This window comes from Aythya ferina (assembly GCF_964211825.1).
Source record: "Aythya ferina genome assembly, chromosome: 4".
NCBI lineage: Eukaryota > Metazoa > Chordata > Aves > Anseriformes > Anatidae > Aythya > Aythya ferina.
In genome coordinates this window covers 67,730,793-67,743,007 of record NC_140300.1, presented here as the reverse complement: position 1 = coordinate 67,743,007, position 12,215 = coordinate 67,730,793, and the positions used below count along the sequence as shown (strand labels likewise).

At 39.2% G+C, this 12,215-nt stretch overlaps 1 protein-coding gene across 13 annotated transcripts in view; it reads right to left on the bottom strand.

The window, feature by feature from the left end:
- The window catches only part of LOC311436306 (melanopsin-like), a 73,418-nt gene that overhangs the window by 29,614 nt on the left and 31,589 nt on the right, over window positions 1–12,215 (bottom strand). For 7 of the 13 annotated variants that reach the window (XM_084518355.1, XM_084518356.1, XM_084518354.1 and 4 more), the window contains 3 exons: window positions 5,928–5,979; window positions 2,378–2,496; window positions 1,393–1,587 (listed from right to left, as the gene is read on the bottom strand). The gene's annotated coding sequence lies outside the window, so the exon portion shown is untranslated. The other 6 variants (XM_084518357.1, XM_084518350.1, XM_084518358.1 and 3 more) reach the window with 5 other exon arrangements.

Sequence of the window (12,215 nt, the reverse complement as noted above, 5' to 3'; positions counted from 1 at the left end):
CCTAATCATTATAAGCTGAGAATTATTCCCATCCAATATCTGCTTGCTTCCATTTGCTTGACAAGTTGCAGCTAGCAGAATTTTCAGTGAGATTGGTGAAGCACTGAAACAGAGGCTGCACAATCTTCATCCACAAGACAATTTCAAAACATTAAAGCTATCCCTCCTTGTAGCTAGAGGTAGGACTTGACTATGACACTTCCAACCTAAAATATTCCAGCATGCCATGAATGCAACCTCACAAAACATACAACTAAAAAATATGGCATTAAGGCGTAAGTAAAATTGAATGTAATTTCTATTACGTAAGGACAGGTATTCCATCTCAGTAAACTGAAAGCCTTTCTATCTACCTTCTTATATTTTCACAAGGAGCTGAGGACTGACAACAAAAATAAATAAATAAATAAGCCTATAAAATTTTTTCCCCTAGGTGCTGTAGACTAGCTTTAATAGTTATGAAATTTGTACAGGGACCATACTCCTGGATAGGAAGACTGCAGTGCTCTGCTTCATTTGTAGCGGTTTCTCCTACTGTGGCTCTATCTCCTGCATGAAAAGACAGGTTTTTAGGCACTTCACACCTATTGATTGCACTGGTGGCTACTCTTCTCTTGTGCTGTTGAAAATACATGGTGTTTATCTGCGCTGTCAGATACCTCAGTATCACTGAAAATCTGGTTTTGTAACATTTTATAATTCATTTCCTAGTTTTACTGTACAACCAGCACACTATTTAGTACAATGGTCTAACAAGTGAGAAAAAGTTAGTCTAAAAAATTTCCACTAGATACTCTAAATACTATGTCTACAATAGTAAACCACCACAGATAACGAAGATGACTGGGAAGAGAAGTAAATAAACAGGTGAGATATATTCAAAGCAACCTATGCAATCAGAACTTCTATCTCCACAAAGAGAGACATTCACTGCCAAATGAATGCAGCTTCTACAATCTGACAGTAGCACAACCTCCCCTAGCTCCCAAAAACATAGTAAAATAAACCCTCAACCACAATCATTGCTCATCTAGTCACCTGGGAGGTAAATCTGTAAGTAATATAACGTCTAGATCCTCCCTTAGTAGAACCGGCCTCTTTAGCATTGCTAAGGGAACAAACTTAGAAAGACCAAGTGTGATTGACAAATCTATATAAGATTAGCAAGCTGTTACAGTACTGAAGATGTATTTCAGAGGAAGATTTACACAGCAGTGACAAACTGATAAGAAACTGCAATATGAACATAATTAAAGAGCAATTATAGCAACACCAAAGGACTCATGGTCCTTTATTATCTACAGTATTTTATAAAAAAAATACTAAAATAATGAAGTGTGCTTTGGTATGTTTGGCACGAATAGGTATGTACAATAAAAGTGACTTCTGTACCTCAAAATATCCTTAACAATCTCCTGACAGTGCTCATCTTGGAGGAAACAACATCTCACACAAAAGCAAGTTCCTTTAGCTTGATCTGGAGAAACATTGGGACAACAATGTGGTTGTTTTAATGTGATCTCTCATTTTAATTACATCAAGAACTATATTTTCCTCTGAATGACTTCCATGGACCGCTTCAAGGCCCTAAAAAAAACAACAAAACAATTAGCACATCTATGTTGGGATGCATCATCTTACATCTACCAGATCATCTTACAGCTACCAGAAGAGAGAAGCTCAGCACAAAGCCAGCTTCCTTCTCTGATTTTAAAGGAAAGCGTCATCTTACAAAAGAAGAAGATCATAAGCCAGTTAGGTTCAACTAACCATTTTTACTACATCAAGTTGGAAAGCCATGGAAGCCCCCACTTTTTTTTTTTTTATTCGGGGTGGTGTGGGACATGCCTCTTGCCTCTTATCTCAGACAAAAACTGTTCCTTCTGAACCTCTCCTTTTTAATAAGCATACAATCAAGCTGGTGAAGTAAAATGCACAAGACAATTTCCCAAAACAAACTAAGAAGTCTAACAATGTATTGCTCATCCCTCATGTCACATTCAAGCCCATGCTGCACCCTTCTCAGCCCACCCAACTGCAGAAAAATAATTTATTTCCATTTATTTCAGAAAAGTATTTTATTTCTGTTAGTTTTGCTGTGATTAAATGTTGTGATAACCATCTGATCACAACAAACACTGAGCTAATAACAGCACTGAAAAGCAATTTCCCGGCCTTTATCACTGAATATTTAATTATTCAATTTCAAATGGACTACCTAAAGGTCTCAAAGCATTACCCAGGACACCATCACACTGCAGCCTCATGTTCTCTCTGTTGAGGAAAGACTACAAATACACAACTGGCAGTCCTCTAGCATTTGGGACAACCTGCCTTTCCTCATCAGCTGCTTGAGGAATAACTGGCTGGTACTTACCTGCTCAGTGTTACTAGAGTTTTCCCAAGCAACAGCATTAATGCAGGGGCTCTCTGGCGCTCTTGCCTTCACCTCTAACATTCATCTGCTAATTCTCAGTCTTCTGTGCAATGATCTTACTGGAATGCAATAAAGCAAGGGTCCTTTTATGTCAGCGAAAGGATGGTAAAGCCAACATTCTATGTTCCTAAACCATATTCACTTTCTTCTCCAGTAATAATTCCTCTATAATGGTGAAGGTTTAGCCAGCTCCATTATTTGAATATTAGCAGAAGATTCAGTAAAGAAAGCATAGCAGAACTTATCACGTAAGTGCAGTTTGCCAATCACAAGGGTCATTGTCTGCAGAAGACTCAGCAAAAATTCTTTGCCCTCTTTATAATTCAAAAACAAATAAATTTCTCTCTTGCATGAGATTAAGTTCTTTTTCAGGCATTGCTAGCTTATTAGGGCACAAAGAAAGCTTGCTCACTGGTAGTTCTTCCCCCATTGCTCTATCAGCTTCAGCTGTTTAAGTTGTGTGCATCACCATCCAATTAGCATGGTCTTTATTTCATCTGACCAGAAATTTCTCTGGCAGCACAGCTGTGCTGATGGCAGTCTGCAAATTTTCACGTGCATCAGGCATATATCCTCACCCAGCACTCATGTCTTCTGGTCTTCATCGTCCACTAAATTCATTTGCTTCTCACAGCTTCTCTTACATTTGCATGGTAAACATCAGAAAGGTCCATCTACCTGTTTATAGAGCTTTCTATTAGGGTACACCAACATTTTGCAAAAATTTTTTAGTGCACAACCATTTTGTGCAAGTCAGCCTGGCAGTCATCCCTCAGCTGCACTGCAAGTGACTTCTTCACTCTAACACAGTACTAAGTTTTCTCTTTTTCAGGGATGAAAGAGCTTGGCCTGTATTGCAACTCCATGTTTTCTTATTATGTTTGTGTAACTTTGAGAAACTCTTGGTTACATTGATACCAAATGCTGAATCACCTCATTAGTAGTGTTGCTTTGTTATGCTCTTGTGGTTCAGGAATGTTGTCAGCCTCATTAGATCGCCTGCAATATTATGCAAAGACATATTCGTATACTTAGCCCAGTCTGGCATTTGAAATAAATTCTGTTTGATATTCTGCTTGGCCAAGAACTGGTCAGGCAAACTATCTTTCAGCGGGCACCCTTTCCCTGTGGGCTGGCACCCCAGCACACTGGGATACCTTATGGGAGATAATTTGCAACCTCTGAAATTCCTAAAATCAAGGCAGGCAAACAACATCAAACCACTTCATGCCCCTACTGAGGAATATTTGTTCATACGCGTGTTTTTGCATGGCTAAGATAATGGCAAGAGAAAATAACAAAGAACATGAACTAGTTCAAGATGCAGAATATATAATGACAGGAAACAAACTTGGGCTTCTTAGCAAACTTTAGAGATAGTTTAACTGCAAGCACAACCCTCTCAGCCACCATAGTAAAGATGTTATTAAAAAAGAAAAAAACAAATAGAAAAGAATAGCTTCAGCAGCACCAGAGTGTATTCAGTGCATTTAAATGATTTGATATGGAATTTTAAGTTACATGCTCATACTCCTGTTTGCTTGCCCTTTATTTATCTGTCTAGATGTCACCTACGCTTCAGAGGCTCTACAGAAGCTGTCCCCAACTTTTTTATTTCTGATTTATCCAAGGACAATGACCTGTTGCAATGAGATGACATCCACAGCTTCCAAAGCTGGAGTTTCTCCCACCTCATTGCCAAACTCTTCCTTTCCGACTTCTAAAACTTGTCTGTGTGACAACTGTTGATAGAAAATGAAGCAAATATTATTGGTAGACTTCTTTGAATGCCAGGGCATGAAGTTAAGCACAGGCAAATTATCAAAGATTTAGTAGGAAATCTTTCATCTCTAATGTCAACACGTTTTATTGTAAAGCTATAAGGTCAGGGATATACAAGACAGAGGGGCATAAGGACAGTGGCACATAAATCCTCATATGTGGGTTGCTGATGCATCACAGTTTTCTGCATCATAACTAATTTTCAATGCACAAGGAAATCCTCTTTTCTTTATGAATGTTTTCAAATAATCCTCACTAAACACAACTGACAAACCTTCCTACAGCAGGCCGTTTAGGTCACTTTGCATTAATCAGTTTCACAAAAGGATAACAACTCTGAAATCTGCTTTAGTATTTCATTCAATATTTCTCTTTTCATTACAGTTTTCTGAGCATTAATGACCAGGTCACAATAAGGTTTAATCAACTAGATCTTGATGATGCAACACTTCCCAGTCACCTGCTACATCCTCCCCTGCTCAGCCAGGGTTTTTTCCATCAACCAAAACTCCAAATCCATGCTAAAAATCTAGACACAACAGTACAAAGAAATTAATTTTCCTTTGGGGAGATCTGGCTCAGCTGCACAAAAACACAATCAGAATTCATTAAATCAAAACAACTTCAATGAGATATTTTTCTTCTTTTAAAGGACAAACAATTCACTCAAAGAACTCCTTAGAAAACAAAACAGAAGAGAGGCTCCCTTCCCTTCTCCCTGCCCAGCTCCCACTTTCTGAAGCCTTCCTCCCGGCACATACATTTTGGGTTCAGATGAAAGCATCTCCCTTCCCTCCTCCGCGTGGCTGCTCCGCGCAGGACCGCCAAGCTTGCAGCTCATCCTGCGGAGCATCCACAACCCCAGCATTTAAAAAGCCACTGGGCGACCAGCCCTCCTCTGCTCCCTGCCTGACAGCTCCGCCAGCATATCGAACTGGAGCACTGACCCCCAGCAAACCACTCGTCCCATTATTCAGCCTGACCAGCCCCTCTGCAACCCTTACGAGTGCAAAAAAAAATGACTTAAAAAAAAAAAAAAAAAAAAAAAAAAGGAGAAAAAAAAAAGCAAACATGTTTTTTTCTTTTTTCTTTTTCCTCTTTTTATTTTTTTGCATCTCCAGGACATTCCAGCCAGCAGCTTCTGTCTCAGCCCAGCCCAATGCTCACCCCGGGGCTCAGCATCCTCCCTCCCCATACCTGCTCCCCACGGTCCTGGGTGGGCAGCCAGCAGCGGAGGGCGGCGTCTGAGATTTCCCTCACAGCTGCTGATGCTCGTAGCCTCTTATGCTTTCGCTGCCAGGAGCCTGGCTCTGCCTTCCCCGTGACCTCCCCCCTGCTTTAGGTGGCTAGAAGCAGCAGCTGGCCCCCCCGCTCCCCCCTCCATCCCCAAAAACCAGCTCGCGCTCCCTCCTCGCCTACTCCAAGCTCCATCCCTGCAACCCACAGAGCCACGCAGCAGGGCAAGGGTAGCTCTGTGACACTGCACGCATGGGCAGCCACAAGCTAAGCCCACAGCTGGCTTTTTTCTGGGCTGTTGAGCAACACGGACTGGGTGTCAAGCATAGCTACTGCCCTGCAGTCACTGAAATTTCATCTTCAGGCATACGGTTCAGCATTCAAGTACCAACACGTTGCCTGACCTGGGGATGCTTGAGTAACCACAAAAAATAAAGGGGACAGCACTGAGCGTGCTCTAGGAATTTCTTACCTCACAGTACCTCACTGGTGTTACATTTGTACAGCTGAGATCTTCAGGGGCTCTGCAAAGTGATGAAAAGTCAAAGGATGAGGTGGCAGACATTCTCTTCAAGAGCCCCTTTTTCTTACATGCTGTTTTGGACAGAAAGGCATCACAAACAGGTTTCAATCACTATATATTTTTTTCAACAATGTATCAACTATTTTCAATATATATGGTTTGAGTGGTCACCTTTTAAAACAAGTGAATGAAGGGGATTTCTGAGACTGTGATCTTTGTCTGGAGAAAAAGGGCTCAAAAGAAACAAATGGAACTTCCTCTAAATATATCTGAGGATGCAGCCAGCTTTACATAGCTTTTTTGAATTTCAATTCAGGATTTTACTACCGATAATGATAAGTATTTCCATAAATATGAGGATTGTTTCAGCTAGCTTGGCTTTATACAAAGCTTAAATTTCTCATCTCAAATGCTTCTGGTAATCCTGGTGCTCAACAGCCCAGTTTCCTAACAGGAGGTAGAAAGTATATAGTGTATTGAGTGAAGAACTCCCATGTGCAACAAGAAAACAATACAGTCTCTAAAAGATTCAGGGACTCTAATCAGCTATCAGAAACTTAGAAGGATTCCAGCACTTGGAGAAAACAACTGTGAGCGTAAGCATATAATGTGTCCTTACACACTCACGAATATGCAGTATATTATACATACTGTATATATAATATATCCTTCAGTTTCTTTGCTGGTCTATACTCTATTTTGTCTATTTCAATATAAACTGGCATACCTATATATTAGCACCCAACACTTTGAAGAACCATTAGAGCCTAACATACAATTGCATACTTAATCACTCAAAAAAAAAAAAAAAAAAATGGCCAGAGTTGATTTGTACCATATTAAGTTCTCTCCTTCTTATAAATCTTTCGTAATACACCCTTTAATTATATTTTCATATACTTTTTTTCCTGATTTGTCTTTCTTATTCAACTTTTAGTGATTCCAAAAAAAAAAATCAAAATATTTTGCTTCCTTCTTGCTGCATTAATTGTAAACCAAATTTAATCAGATGAGTTTTAGCACATCTTTGTGCTCAGAACACAAACTTTTAAACACTTTTTTTTGCCATAGTGAGGTGTGTCTGTAAAATAGCCTGGACTCTGATGTACCTATTAGATTTGTCACGTATGAGCAAAGAAAAGGAAGTGGTAGAGCAGGATGCTTAAGAGGTAGTTTAATAACAACCAGTATCATTAACTCTTTGACTGATTCTTTTTAAGATGATGAATATTCAGCTACAGACACAAAACTTACAAGTATGGCCAATGTGTACATATAAACAATCCAGAAATGCTGGAGAATACAGAAGCATTGCCTAAATTGGATGCCTAGATTTTAAAATAAAGTTCACTTTGGCATTCAGTATTCCAAAGATATGAGGTATATGTTATAATAAAATTAGTATTATGTCAGAACAGAAACAAAATACCATGCACTTCAGTTAAAAACAAACAAACAGTAAAAGCATGTATAATATACAGTTTTGTGTTGTATTATAAAAGCCAAAATTAAGGTATCTTTGTCATACGTAAATTTCTCTACATTGGTACTGTATGTTGATCATTTTTCCATTGCTTGTTGAAGCACCTTCTTTCCATTCAATTATTTGACTTGACAGGTTTTACTCCTCCCTCTGAAGATGCCAATAAAAACAAGTATTAGCTGCTGTCTTGCAGAGGCAGTTGTTTCTTGTCACCCTGATGCTTTATTTTTCAGGTCCACCTGTTGACGTGATCTCTGTGATCTACTGATCACGGACAGGTTTAAAAGCAAAATACACCTCTTTACATTGTTTTTTATGCTCCATGTAAATCCACCAAACAACACATACTTTAGACATCCTAACAGCTACACAATATTTTCCTTGCTCACTGTATCTATTACCTTAATGATGTGATCCATTAGGTTACCTTTTTTCCCTTAAAAATATTACGTTAATGTTCTAGACATGTCATGAGGTACAAAGATTCTGAGTATCTTGCAACTTTTTTCCATAAAAGTTGGCTTTCAGAAAAAAATGTATGTAGTTCCAGAAGTACTATATAATGTCTCTGCAGTTTCAGAATCTACTTAGATTCATGATTTGTTAACTGAGGATATATTTTTACCACTAGTGTGCTTTAAGTATCCTTTAAAGTGACAAAAGACAAAAAGAATTTTTCAGCCCTCTAACATCCACAGGTGGGTTTCCTTTATTCTTACACAAATATGGAAATGACGTCCTGTGAAATGATGAGAGGTGTTAAATTGTTTAATTGACCTTTCTGGGGAACAGCTCACTCTGCTCATGCTGTTGTTCATTCCTATTGGAGCTGTAACTTCTCTGAGATCAGGCCACTACACACAATACCTTGCAGAGCTGGACTCGAAATGAACCCTTTTTTGTGCAAGATATTCTACTTGAAGTTAGGAATTGGACACCAAGAGAGAATTAAATGCCAACTAAAGCAAAAACTTTCAAGCTTCAGCTTTGTTTAGACTGACAGGGTTTTGATTGATGGTTTGAGTTGGCTCCATGAATGACAGCATTTAGGTACAACTAAGCCTCAAGCCAGCGGTTTACTAAGCTGCTGTCTCAGTATCTCTCTTTCATGCACTCACATAAAGTCTTGAAGAACAAATCCTGATATTTCATCAGTTTGTAATTAATCCCGGGTCATGGGGAAATATAGTAAAGCAAACAAGTACAACCAGACAATTTGGACTCACTAAGTACTGTGAAGTGCATTTGCATGCTTAAACTCAGCAAGAGTTTCAGTGAAAAGAACTGAAATTGCGTTGAAATTAGTAATAGTAGACTGAAAGCTCAAGTAACTAAAGAAGTAGGTAAGGTCAGAAATTGTTAAGTGCCTAACAGAGGTCAGAAGAATGTCCCGTGTGATTGATGATGTTGATATCCTAGGGTAAAAGAATAGTTAATAGTAGTTCTAAAATGGAACATGAAGAAACTAACCAGAGTGCAAAATGCAGGAAAAAAAAAAGTATAAACTTTTTTTTATTAAGGAAAATGGGACAGTCATTTAGAATGAATAATAGCACTTTACATTTCTATGACATCTTTAATCCCAAATGGTGAATTGAACAAATTGAGAAACATTACCTACCACACATCAAAATCATTTTTTCTGTCAATTACAGAATCCCTGCTGGAGCAAAAAGCAGCATCTGTTTAACAGGTTAGATCTGTTGTGACACACACCACATCTAACTAAGGCTACAGGGAGAGTATAATTGTCAACAGCTGGAATGGGTGCTGAAACTTGGATTGAGCAGCTGTTGGGGAGAGCATGTTAGGATTTCTCCAGTTACCATTAGTGATGAAGGCTTTATCACAAATCTTGCAGACCTGCCATGCCTGGGGCGAGCATTCTCACGAGCCAGCTCCGCAGGGCACCCGCCTTGATATGAGGTGCCTTCACAGCTCATATCCCCTCACACTGCAAGGTTTGAGTGTTATATCCACCAGACAGGGAGGGAGCAGAGGTTGACTGTAAACATCCAAGCATAAGACAGGCCCAGTGGTCAATCAAGAGGTGATGCCTCTTCAACAGTCATCTTTGAGCTGAGCCTGCACCAAGGTCATCTTTCTTTCACTGCAGCCAAAACATAGGCTACACAGTGAGGTTCAAAGGCATCTCACATCAAAGAAACGATTCACAAGTGCTGCTTCCTAGGGCACTTGGGACTGACAACACAATGCCTGACCTCTGAAACCCATGATCACTAGCAATACAGGGCAGCTAATGCCTTTTAGGGAATTATGGATGTACTCATGGCCACTGATGTTGTGATCATTGAGGAGTGCAAACAATGTGAGCAGAGCTTGACTATTAAAAAAAAAAAAAACTGGCAGAAGAAGAGAGTGCAATGAAGGGGAACTGCATGGCCACTGAATCGGTGTATTCTAACTTTAAAAGGAAATGAAACCATCTAAAGTCATTTCCAGTTTTGTTGTTGAGGCCAGGGAAAGGCAATGCTGTCAAAAACCAACAGCTAATTTGCAGTCATGTGTTGATATCTGGATAGCAGAAAGGCATGTTTCAAAATGTGTTTTGTGCTCCAGGATAAGGAATAATTAAATATGAAGTGGGAAAACAGTCATATGCCAATGAGCAAAATGGATTAATTCAGCAGCCTTTATTTGCTAAGGATGAATCTTCTAGTGGTTTAAAATAGCTACAGGTTGATTAGGGAATTCATTTTGGGATTGCTATAAACAACAGTGCGAGCACTCCAAGTCATCCTACCGAGATTCTGACAACTTTATAAAGTCCAACTTATTTCACATGACACCTGAAACGTTTTAATTGCAAAGGAAAACAAATAATTTTTCTCATTTTCATTGAAAAACATTTTATGATACCAGAGTTTTCCAAAGGACAGACATTCTGTTTTCTGATTAACTCACAAGTTTTCCTCTGGCCCAGTTCAGTCAAAATGTTTTCTCTAACAACTTATGGAAAAACCCTAAAAGTCACAGATTTTTCTGTCAAAGTCAAGGCAGTGACAGCACACAGACTTTTTTTTGTTCCACTGTTATCTTCTATACTGAAGTTTTTCATTTCTGGTCAAAGGTGACTTGTTTCTATAAATGGAAACAACAGAAACATTTTCACACTTTAAGTGCTTTAAAACAAAACCCTTTTGCGTAAAAAGCAGTCCCAGAGAATTTCATCCTGGGAGGTTAATGCATCAGAGTCCTGTGTCAATGTTGACAAGGGCTCTTGATAATGAGGTTAAAATAAAGAAAAATGAACTTCATATTGTTTCCCTAATTCAAACATGGTTTCAAAAAGAGACATGCAGAACAAGGATGTCCTTATAGGTCTTTGGTTTCCATATAGAAATTTCTAAGAAAGGCAAGAATATACTTGGACATAATGTAACCATGACCATCATGTCCTTGAAAAGACAAAGGTAGAACTGTTAATATCCAGAAGGAATACAGTATTTGGCAACAGCTGTGCTGTTGTGCAACCGCTTGGACATCCCAGCCCAGAACACTTAGCAGAAAATGCTCTGCTCTGTTAAGTGTCTGCTCCAGGGAATCCAACATACCACCTAACACAAGTACCACCACCCCTAGAGACACTGTGAAACATTGGCCCTGCGTGTGCTGTGCACTGTGCTCACGAGTAATGGTCTGCCACTTTCTAAATACAGCACATTGCAGAGTACGGAAATGAAAGTGTGTTTGAAGTGACCTTCCTGAGCTATGCCCTGGCAAACCAAATCTCACTGTTCAGACAGCAGTTCTAGCTCCGCAGGTCCTTCTTTGCCACCTATTCCCACCAGTGAACTCTCAAACTTTCCAGTGGGAACTACAATCCAGTTCCTACTAAAATTAAGGGTATGATACAAGCAGTAAATTTCAGAAACTACCAAGATGCACTGTGAGGCAAAGACTAATATATAACAATTTCTTCAGCTATTTTAAGGCCTAATAATTCTGTGTTTTGAGTTGTTGAGTTGGTCTTCACAAAAAGTCCTACAATAAAGAAGGACCTTGAATAAAATAGCATTTAAATAAGCTCAATTAGAACATTAGAGCCTTCAGTCTCAAGTATCAAGATTCAGGGACAAATACAAAAAATACTTAAGTATTACCACAGAAAGCAGAAGCAATGTGCAGTAATTGAATTAGACGCATCAGAATTATTTTATCCTGAAGCGAGAATAAACTTGGATTTCATTGCTACTCTCAAAATAAGCCATCACTAATACCTTCTCTATGACAGTGGATGACCCTGGTCAGTCCACTCCATGTAAGATGCCTGATTTGAGGTCTAGAACAGAAATGAAGGTGGAGATGGCCAAGAAGTAGATAGGTTCCTGGCCTTTCCTTCAGTGCTGGTCGGTAGAGCTGCAGCAATGTCCATCAAAGATACATAATGCAAGCACCAAGACATTTTGCTCCCACACTCCTTAAAAAGTAGGTCTGCTGTCTGCAGATTTCAGAAGACCAGGAGTAGGAAGAAGGAAATTTTGACATGTCTCACCTGGAAGCAGGAAGGAAAACAAAACATTTTCATTCCCATATCCAGAACAACAGCCTGTCTTATTTTATTGCTGCAGCTATCCCATGTTACAAGCTATCTCATCGATACAAACTATCCTGTGATACTGAATTTTTTTAAGTTTAGGAAACCTTAAGTCTATGTCAGAACAAACACCGCTACCACTATACTCTGGATAGAGGCCTAGACACAAACGCCTCTCCCAGGCAGACAGATTTAA